General features: G+C 50.2%; 1 pseudogene; it reads left to right on the plus strand.

The window, feature by feature from the left end:
* Positions 1-8,748: 8,748 nt before the first annotated feature.
* LOC121439558 lies at positions 8,749-10,210 on the plus strand (annotated as a pseudogene).
* Positions 10,211-11,598: the final 1,388 nt, after the last annotated feature.

Below are 11,598 nucleotides of genomic sequence, written 5' to 3' on the forward strand. Positions count from 1 at the left end.
GTCACTCTCCTGGGGTATGGAGCTATACTAGAGCAGTCACACAGAGCCCGAGGGAGCCCTTAGGCTCAAGTTAGCCTGGACAGGCTGGCCATCCAGCCAGCAGAGTCTGTATCTGAGGAAGCCGGCGCCAACTCAATCCTTCACTCCTCGCTCTGGGAAAACTGCCCACCCAGCACAGCCCCCGCAGATAGCCTCCGCCTGCCTCCCATCCCAGCTGAGAGGTGGGGGTGCCGCATGCTGGGAGTGGCCAAGCCCTAGGACAAGGCCCATGCTAAGAAGGCCTGGAGATGGGTAAGAGGAGAGTGCCCTTCCACGCCCTGACTGACCTTACCAGGGTCATCCTCTGATGGACCTACTGCTTCAGGTTTGGGGCTCAAATCCATAGTTTGGGGCTCTGGATCTCCAGCCCTTGTGTCAGAGACTATCAGCATCTATCTCACATGGTCCTTTCCTCCTCCCACCAAAAGCACATGATGAGGCGCTACTCCCCACTCCTCAGACATGCTTCCCAATTCCAACTTGGTGGTTTCTTCCCAAGATTCCAGGGGAATGATGCCATCCTCAGGGCTCTGCCCTTCACTTATGAGGACTTTAGCCCTGCCCCGCCACCAGCCTGTATCCCCTGTTTGACAGGCAGGACCACAACCTGGCTAGGATCCTAATAACACTTTGATGTTCCTAGCTCTTGTAGATGCCCTGCATTGTGCCTCTGCGCTTTATATGAATATCTTATTTATTCTCCAGAGCAACCATAAAGAGATCGTGTGTGTGTGTGTGTGTGTGTGTGCGCGTGCATGCGCACATGTGTGTGTACCTGTGTGCACGTGCATGTGGAGACAAGAAGTCAACATCAAGCGTCTTTCCTCAGGTGTTGTCTACCTCATTTAAAATCTTTTAATTAAAATATAATCACATGACTTTCCCACATGCACTTTCAGACAGTATCTCACTGGGACCTGAACTTGCTGCTCAGGCTGGGCCAGCCGGCCAACGCCGCTCCCGAAAGCCTTCTGAAAACGATATTCGTTTCAGATGTGGGGAACTGTACTGTGCGGAGATGAAACAACCTGCCCGGAGGATTTTGTTTTGAGATAATGTTATGCTGTGTAGTCTTGGATAGCTGGAAACTTGTTACGTAGCCCAGGCTGGCCTTTGAACACACAGCAGTCCTCCTGCCTCAGTTTCCCAGGTGCTGCTGGGATTACAGAACAATGTAAAATCTTGGAAGTAGTGAGGCTAGAGATGCCCGTGGGATGAAGGGATTCCAGCTCTTAGATTCCAGTGCCATCTTCTTTTTCTCAGAGAGGCCTTTTCCAGAAGCATCCATCCGGGACCCTTTAGAAGTTGAATCCGACCAGAGCTGAGGTGAGATTTACAGAGATGCCACAAGAGCACTGCGCACACAGGAGTTCTTTCTCTCTGCAGGAAGTCACCCAGCAGGGAAGGAGAGGGCTCTCGCCCTGGCTCTGCCAATCCCAGAGAACCTAGACAGCAATGAGGACCCTAAGAGAGACTTACATGAATCTAATCTACATGGGAAGTAGAAAAAGACAAGATCTCCTGAGTAAATTGGGAGTGTGGGGACCATGGGAGAGGGTTGAAGGGGAGGGGAGAAAAAGGGAGAGGAGCAGAGAAAAATGTAGAGCTCAATAAAATCAATTTAAAAAGAAGAAAAGTAGTGTCACAGGCTAAAGAGATGCGCAGTGTGACAGTGTTTGTTTAGAGGACATGAGGCCTTGAGTATGATCCCAGTATATACACAAACACACAGAGAGAGCGTGCGGGCACGCATCCAACAGAGAGAGAGAGAGAGAGAGAGAGAGAGAGAGAGAGAGAGAAATCACATATACACAAACACACAGAGAGAGCTTGCGGGCACGCATCCAACAAAGAGAGAGAACACTCACAGAAAGAGAGAGAGAAATCACATATATATATACACACACACACACACAGAGTGTGCGGGCATGCATACAACAGAGAGAGAGAACACTCAGAGAGAGAGAGAGAGAAATCACATATACACACACAGAGAATACACACAGAACACACACACATGTGTGTGGGCACGCGCACAACAGAGAGAGAGAGATCACATATACACACATAGAGAGAGAACACACAGAGCGTGCGGGCACACATACAATAGAGAGAGAGAGAACACACACAGAGAGAAATCACATATACACACATAGAGAGAGAACACACACAGAACACTCAGAGAGAGAAATTACATATGCACACAGAGAGACAACACACACACAGAGAACACACAGAGAGAGAACACACACAGAGAGAGAAACAGAGAGAATACACACAGAGAGAAAACACACATACACACACGTATAGAGAGAATACACACACATGAACACACACAAAGAGAGAGAGAAAAACAGAGACACAGTCAGGCAGGCAGAGACAGACAAAGAGACAGGCAGAGACAGAGAGACAGAGACAGGGGGCACTTGGGAGGCTAAGACAGGATCACCTCAACTTTAGGCCAGCCTGGGCTATAGAGTGTGAGGCTCTATTTGAAGAAATGAAAGAAGGAAGGCAGGCAAACCGAAAGAGCAAGCAGAAGATTGCCTCAATTTTGGTGCTAACGTGGTCTATACAGTGTGTTTCAGGACAGCCTAGGAGTTTCTTCCCCACAAAAAAAGAAGGAGGAGGAAAAGAAAAAGAAACAAAGAGCAAGGAAGGATGGAAAGTCAAAGAAAAGAATACAGGGATACAGCATCTACAAAGATGCAGTGACTAAGAGCGGGGTGGAACCAATGGACAGAGTTGTGGGTCCCATGCTAGCAAGAGCAGGAGCCATTTCTAGCACCCCAATATTTTGTACAAATGTTCCCGCAGCCAGCAGAGAAGGCACCAGGACTCTTGGAGAGCTGGTCTTGAAGGGCTTTACATGTTGAGCATCCTCTAAGGGGGTAGGTAGCTCAGGCCATGCTGGACTTGGTTCTCTCTGCCGAGGTAGCAGCAGCCATGGGGCAGGCTCTTGGAGAATGTTCTCTGTGACAACTTGGTCTCAGTCCTGTCCTTCAGCCTACTCTCCAGGAGATGGACACAGCAGGGAAGACTCTGTCATGACGCTCCCAGGTGGTTTCATACCGGCAGCAGCCAGGCAAGAACATGGGATGAGACGCTATTCCCCACGCCTCAAACATGCTTCTACCAGGTTGGTACTGGCCCAGCTCCTGAACGCTGGGCTTCGTGGCTTCCACTGTGGCTTCCAGGGAGTGAAAGCAAGTTTACTTCTGGGTTCCGCTTCAGCTGGGTGTGACGAGCCCCCGTGATAGTTCTCTGAAAGTCAGACAGCTGTCGCGCTGTCCCATCTGCATGGGACTGACTCTCTGAGAAGGTGAAGACAAAACCTGTCAGACACGTTGCCCTCTGTGTCTGGTACAATTTGGATATTCTATTCTCATCGATGGGTTGTTTGATTGGGATGGCCAAGTGCACATTTCTAATGCTGAAATGGGACAGTTCAGACCCCACCACCACCGTGGACTGAATTCATCCCCCAAAGTTTATGAACCTTAATCTCCAGCACAACAGTATTACACGGTAGTATGTGTGGGTGCTGGTTAGGTCATGGGGTTCTGTCCTTACACAAGGAAGAATGCCGAGCTCGGGACATAGCTTAGTGGGTAGGATGCTTGCCTAAAACACGTGGAGCCCTGGGATTGGTCTCCAGCACGTCACAGATGGGGAGCTGTGGTGTATTCCTGTAACCTCAGCTGTCAGGACAGGGGGCTGGAGGATCTAAAGTTCAAGGACAGCTTCAGCCACCTTAGGAGTTCAAGGCCAGCTTGATCTGCACGAGACCCTGGTACAAACAACGACAAAGGCTTTAAGGTGATTTCTCTTTGAGATGTCCACACGCTCTTGGCTGTGGCTTTCTCCGGAGTGCCTCTCTTTCTCTTAACCTTTGTTCTTAAGGGCTAGGTTAAAAAGGTCTTCTTCTGCCAGGTGGTGGTGGCGCACACCTTTAATCCCAACACTTGGGAGGCAGAGGTAGGCGGATCTCTGAGTTCGGGCCAATCTAGTCTACAAAGTGAGTTCCAGGACTGTTACACAGAGAAACCCTGTCTCGAAAAACAAAAACAAACAAACAAAAACAAAAGAAGAACCTGCGTTGGTGTTTATCTGCTTTACAGGAGTAAGCTGATTGGGCTCAGAAACAAATTCACAGGAGCTTTGTGAGGGGAAGGGAGGAAGTGGTTACCCACTCCTGACAGCTGTCTTTTGACCACACACACACACACACACACACACACACACACACACATGCGCGCGCCGCATCCCGTGAGTGCCTCACTCTCCCTCTCACACATAAAAACAAGATATAAAAGGGAAGGAAAGGCGACAGGGTCAAACTCTCTTGGCCAGCTACAATTAGCTTGTTCACCCATCCTCCTCGCTATTTGTAGGTTTCAGAGTAGAATGTTTAAAAGAAATAGAACATGGTGTTCTTAAGCCTGGAGCTGGAGGAATTTGGGTGGGAAGAGTATGTGGCAGATAATATCTACAACAGGAAACAACCAGCAAACCGAAACAACTGCATTACAACCTGGATGACAAAGGCTTAGAGGACTTCTCTTTTCTTGTATTTATTTTATGTGCATTGATGATTTGCCATGGGTATCAGTCCCCTGGAACTGGAATTACAGACAGTTGTGAGCTGCCATGTGGGTGCTGAGAATAGAACCCGGGTCAGTCAGTGCTCTTAACCACTGAACCCTTCTACAGCCTAAGGGCTTCCTTTCACTTGATCAACAATTTTTTCCCCCAAGACAGGGTTTCTCTGTGTAACAGTCCTGGAACTCACTTTGTAGGCCAGACTGGCCACAAACTCACAGAGATCCACCTGGACTGCCTCCCAAGTGCTGGGATTAAAGGCATGTGCCACCACCGCCTGGCATGCTTAACAGTATTTTACTGACAGTAATTAACACAAAATAAAAGAAGCGGGGTCAGTGTGAACTGTAGTTTCCCTAGTCATTCTTCATTCTCACAGCGAGAAATGCTGCTTCTTCTGATGTTTCTGAAGCCAAACGTAGGGTATTTTCTGTCACGGCTCCTCCAAATTCTCCAGACACCCACCAGGTGTTCAACAATTCAAGGAAATTCTAGCACTATACACTCAGAGATGTTCACATGGGATCCCACAGCTCAAAGGGACAGACCCCAAAGCATTGTCAGATTATAGTTTTGAGTCCTGGGTCACCTGTGAGTCAGACGTTCCCATGACTTCCTCTGTCTGATAATCACTAGAGCGGCTCGCAGAATGCAGGCTCACACCTTTCCTAGCCTTTCTCTGTTGTCATAAAAGCTGGAACTCAGGAATAGCCAAGGGGAAGAGATGCCGAGGACAAGGGAATGTAGAGGGTGAAGGGTGAGGGGTGCGGAGCTTCCTTGCCCTCTCTGGGCACACCATCCACCATCCACCTCCATGAGATCACCAACCCAGAAGGTCACTGAACCCTATTATTTAGGGTGGTTTTTATTTTAAATGAAGAGTTCATCATATGAGCACAGTGATTACACTATTGGCCACTGGTGACTTAATTCAGTATCAACTTCCTCTCTCCTCCTTCAAGGTCAGTAAATAGGGTTGAAATTTGCATCCTTCTAATCACCTGGTTTGTTCTTCTGACTACAAGCTTCCGTTGTTATGGTGACTGGGTCTACCGAGAGATATCACGGTAGCATAGATGCATGTGTGATTGACTAGGGCTCATTATGACTAGCAAAAGACAGCAAATATTATAATACGAACAATCTTCAAATTCTGGTCCTCGTATCCCTAGGACATAGACACTTTCCAAAAAGACTCAAATAGTAGGGTAACCTAATAGCCCAGTTTATCTGGCATTTTGTGGGTCTTTGTGCTAAAATTCAAGTCAGTCCTGGTGATGAGGCCTCAACCTCTATATTCCTTCTTAAAACCGATATGACTGAAGTTTTTTACTAGATTGTCATTTCTACTACATACCCTTTTATAAGTGTCCTTCCCCCATTGTGTGCGTGTGTCTGGGGAAGAAGTATGGAGTAGGTGTGTTGCCCTTGTGCGGGTGCAGAGGTCAGAGGTCAGTGTCAGGTGTTTGCTTCCACTGCAATCCACCTTATTAAGTTTCTTACTAAACCTGGAGTTCACCGTTTCAGTTTGGGTGGCTGGCCAGTAAGCCTCCAGAATCCACCTGTCTCTGCTCCCTGGTGCTGGGGGCGCAGAACTGTGAGTCTCCACGCCCAGCTTTTCTGTGGGTGCTGGGGATCCCAGTGCAGGTCTTCGTGCTTGTACCACAAGCACTTTACCATCTGCCCAGCCTTCCTTTCCCCAAGTTTACAAAAGCCATGCCTCTTACTCATTCTTAATTTTATTCTGGTGCATTATTTGGGGTGAAAATGCTTCAGGACACCAAGAGAGAGAGAGAGAGAGAGAGAGAGAGAGAGAGAGAGAGAGACAATAAAAAAATATCGGGGCAGGCAAGATGGCTCAGCAGTTAGATGCATTTGCTGCAAGTCTTGATGCCTTGAGTTTGACTCCCAGGACCTACATGGTGGAAGGAGGGAACCCAACTTGTCCTTTGACTGCCACATATGTGCTGTGTCATGTGAGTGCCCATGCACATACAATGACTAAATTAATAAAAGCAAGGGCTGGAGAGATGTCTCAGGAGTACTGGCTGCTCTTCCAGAGGACCCAGGTTCAATTCCCAGCACCCATGTGGCAGCTCACACCTGTCTGTAACTCCAGTTCCAGGGAATCTGACACCCTCACACAGACATACCTGTAGACAAAATATCAATGCACATAAAATATAAAATAAGCAAATAAATAAACAAACCATTTAACACAAATAATAAAAAAGAAAATAGCTATTGGGCTGAAAAGATGCTTAGCAGTTAAGAACACTGGCTGCTCTTGCAGAGGACTGGAATTCAGTTCCCAGTACCATTATCAGGCAACTCATAACTGTCTAAACTCTCCAGGGGTCCAACACCCTCTCCAAGGCCTTCGTGAGCACTTGGACATATATGATACATACTTACACAGACAGAAAGAAATGCATCTAAGTAAACAAAATCTTAAAAACAGCTATTAAAACATATAGTAATATTCCAAGGATAAAAGGGTATGGAATGCAGCTACTTTCCTCTGGAAGCAAGCCAAGGAGGAAGCTAGAAGGCTGAGCCACCTGAGCAGTGATCAGAGCAGAAGGGGCAGAGCTGGGTTTGTGGGTGTGCCTCCAACAATTCTGTCTACTTGACAATTTTACCAAAACAGCCTTTGCATGGTCCCTGAGAGAAAGATCCAGCCAGGCAGTGGTGGTGCATGCCTTTAATCCCAGCACTTGGGAGGCAAAGACAGACGGATCTTTGTGAGTTTAAGGCCAGCCTGGTCTACAGAGCGAGTTCTAGGATAGCCAAGGCTTCACAAAGAAACCCTGTCTTAGAGAGAGAGGAGAGGAGGAGAGGAGAAGAGAGGAGAGAGAAAGAGAGAGAGAGAGATCTGGAGCATGGGGGGAGAGGGGGGACAGAATCTATGATGTCATTATCTGACCTCTGTGACATAGGCTTTTGATATCAGAGAAAGCCGCTTCCAGGGAATGAGCCCCTCAGCTCCTACTGGGGGCAGCAATGCTGCCCCTTAGGCAAAGCTACAGTCTCTGGGAGCCATTTACCTGCTGACCCTACTGTTGCTGCCACTGGGTCTGGCAATCACCTCTGTCAAGGCCAGGTTGAGTGAGAGGGACACCACTGTGAAGGGTGACAAGTGGCCAGGGGAGCCAGCATGCCAGGAAGTCAGGATGCTTACAAAATCTGTGTGTCAGGGATAGAGGGACAAAACCCTGCACCACAGAAGAGCTCTGCCTGACAGAGGCCTTGAGGCACCACTAGGAGTGGAATTCAGTGTAAGAGTCTGTGTAGGGGTCAGAGGCTGGAGGCAGAGGAGACTGTTTTGTGACTCTGCTTTCTCTTCCCTTTTTGAGGAAGTGTCTTGGAAACAGCAGAAGGAATCCACATTGGTAAAACTGCCTATTATCTCCATCCTTTCCCATCTCCATCCTTTCCTCCATCCTTCTGATCTGCTCCGCTGCTTTACCCTTCTCTAGAGCATCTGCCAGGTTTTCTGACCTCAAAGGTGACAAACAGCTAGTGTCTTTGCTGTTATGTTGAGACAGATGCCTGTAACCCAGGTTGGTCTTGATCTCCTTGTGTCCCTGCTGGGGATACAAGCTTTAGACAGCATGCCATGTTTATGTGCTCTTGGAGATCAACCCCAGGACTTCATGCATGCTAGGCAAGCCCTGGCTCTACCAGCTGAACTACACCCGAAGACCTCACATCTAGGGTTGTGATAAGTTCACACTGGAACTGTGTGCCTGGAGCAGAGTCCAGAAGTGGACCGATCGTTCCAACATCCTGATCTCTGTCTTTTTCTCTGCAGGTCTTCCAGACTGGGTCGTCTTCTCGGTTCCAGCCACAGAGTTAGGGTTGCCCCTCGGCTCCCAAGGGACAACTCTCATTCCCCATTTCCGTACATCTCTAGCGAATGGCTAAGAAAAAGTGAAGAGCCAAGCTTAGATGCAGGCTCCGGACTGAGCACGCGAGAGACAAGCAGAAGAGGCTTCGTGTTCCCTTGGCCTGCTGCTGACAGCTGCAGTGAAACTAGGCAGCGGCCACACTGCTGTGGCAGAAGGCAGTCACCAACCAGGAAGGTCTCTAATTAGTCTTGTGGCCCCGCCCACTTTTTTTCCTGGATTCAAGGCAATGTTGCCTCAAAACAAGGACCAGGTGCTGCTACAGAACACAGTACCCCCAGGGTGTCCCCCTCAGGTCCTCTCACAGTTTGCTGACTCCCCTCCATCTAACTTAGCATCTCTCTCCCCCCCCTCAGTCCCTCCCTCCTCCCCACCTACCTTTGCCATCTCACAGGCCAGCCTATTTTTCCTTCTCTTCTCTGCCACAGCCCCACTCTCCTGGGCCTCACTTCAACTCTTCCCAAATTCTGACTGTGTTTCCCTCCCATTATCTTCCTCCCTCCTGAGTTCCCCCACTTTCTTTCACCAGAACTACCCTTGTCTTCCTTCAGGACACTCATCCCCTCCCCTCAACTACCAGCTGGGCGCCTCCCCTCCTCTTTCCCATTACTCTTCTCTTTCCCAGGTACAAAATTCCTCTCCTCACTCTTGCCAGTCTCCTCCCCACCTCCAGGGCATCCATAGTTCCACAGCCACATCCCCCAGCTCCAGCCCCCCTTCTGGAGGGATTTCCAGTAACAAACAAACATGGCAGTGTCCTCAATCCAAAAACACCAGGTCCCTTGGGGTGGCAGGGGGATGCAAGGCAAGCAAGGTGGACCCTGCAGAGTTCAAGGACCCAGTGGCCCTTGCCCAAGCCCTAGCCGTCCGTGTGGGGCGCCGCAGAATTGCAACAGATCTCCAGCTACTGCTTCTGCAGCGCCTGTGGCTTGGCACATCCACACCCGGCCAGTCCCCAGTCGTGGAGAATCCCATTTGTCTACAGTGCCTCCAGCCCCGCACCCGGTCTTGCCCTACCCCCAAGTACAAGATGGGGGCAAGGCTTCTTGCCTTCCCTCAACTACTGCCCTGTGCTCAGGGCCAGGAGTCTGGGCCTCTCCGCATAGGTATTGGCTTCGGCCTCCACTTGTCTCGGGGCCAGGCCAAAGCCTTGCATTTGCTACCACCAAAAAAACGGCAGGAAGCAAGTCCTCAAGGAGAGGTCGTCCTGAGGCAACCGCCTACAACCCAGACCCCAGAAGCTCAAGTTATGGACACACTCTCCCAGGCCGGGCCCCTCAAGTTTGCAGGCCTCCAATCACTAAAATCCAGCCAATGTTCCGTGCCTCCAGCTCAGGCACCAAGATGGGTCACTGCCTCCCTATGGCCCAGATTGTCTACAGCCCCAAAGAGATTGGTGTCTCCAGAATCTATTCTCCAAAATTTACCACCTTAATTCCAGAGCAGCGGAGACCCTATGGAACACCCTCTCCAAACCCCACCCTCCCTACCAGGACTTCTCAGACCTTAGGAAGCCACAGCAACACCTTGAAGGGCTGGCTGGCCGGAGGCCAAGTGTGTTCTCCTGCCCTGAACCCTGGAAACCCCTTGTGGAGTCTGCTCTCCCCTGGTTGAAGACCAGAAGCACCCAAGGCCCCATTCAGCCTTCACTGTATCCAATAAAGTCTAACCCTGAGACTTGTGTCTGTGTCCTACTGTGCCCACAGGGTGGATTCAAGGGCTATAGGATAAGGTCTCTCAACAAGGTTGGAGGGAAAGGAAGGTCAAGGACAGAAAGTGCCACACATCCCAGTATCTGAGCTGCTTAGAGACCTCTGCAAGGCCCTTTTCTGGTTTAATTCTAGTCTGTGGACACATAATTGGAATCAAAGAAGAGGTCACTGGGCCCATTTCTCAGGGCATGCCTGGGTGGACACACAGCAGCCCATTTTCCTCATTGGGAAAGACATGGCGAACAACTCATTCACAGGCAAACAAAGAAATCCCATGTACAGACCAGAAGGCTCCAGGACTGGAGAGATGGCTGAGTGGTTCGCTAGCTGCTGCTCCTGCGAGTTCAGGTTCAATTCTCAGCACCCATATGGCAGCTCACAACTGCAACCCAAGTTCCAGGAGACCTAACACCCTCCTCTGGCTTCTGTGGGCACACTACAAACGCCAGAGAGAGAGAGAGAGAGAGAGAGAGAGAGAGAGAGAGAGAGAGAGGGAGGAGGGAAGGAGGGAGGGAAGGAGGGGGAGAAAGAGAGAAGAGAGAGAACAACTTTAAAAGGGGTAGCAGTAGCCCCGCAGTGGTGGTGCACGCCTTTAATCCCAGCACACAGGAGGCAGAGGCACACGGATCTCTGTGAGTTCTAGGCCAGCTAGTCTACAGAGTGAGTTCCAGGACAGGCAGGGCTACACAGACAAATCCTGGCTCGAGAAAAAGAAACAAAAGGTGGGGGGTGGGGTGTTGGCAGTGGTGAGGTACCAGGTACAGAATACAGAAAACACCTGTCAGAGAGCAACGGCCACCCGTAACTTCTCTGTTCCAGAACTGGGTGTCAAGCCGTGAGAAAGGTCCCAATCAACTGCGGAGGATGCCGTCAAAGTGGGGAGTGATTTCTTCATATTTAGGAAGCAGTGAATATGATTTGAAGCCAGCTTTGTTTTGGGGTCCCTGCCTTCGCTGTGCCCTGGGAGAAATCCCTTCCTCTCCGAAGCGATAAAGGTCCCCGCTTCTACGAGTCCGTGTATCTACCTCTACTGAAGTGGAGTGGAGAGCGTCCCAATTCGGTAACTTTTTAATTTAATGTTTACTGATCTTCAGTAATCTCGTCCAGCCCCAAGCCCCACACAAAGATGGCAGATCCGCCGTCACTCCGGGATAGGAACCGGATCCGAAGCCAGGGTTCCGTGGCAGCGCGTCCCGCGGCAGCGCGTCCCGCTGGTGCTGACGCGGATTGGCGTACTGCGCTTGCGCGGAGAGAGGCCCGGAGCGCGGCGCGTGCGCACTGCGCGTCTGCGAGCCCCAGCCAGACAGCCGCGCGAGCGCAGATCGGAGACCTGCGGT

The sequence above is a fragment of the Microtus oregoni genome, unplaced genomic scaffold (genome assembly GCF_018167655.1).
Source record: "Microtus oregoni isolate MIOR12 unplaced genomic scaffold, Mior012 000062F_ref0000492, whole genome shotgun sequence".
Lineage (NCBI taxonomy): Eukaryota > Metazoa > Chordata > Mammalia > Rodentia > Cricetidae > Microtus > Microtus oregoni.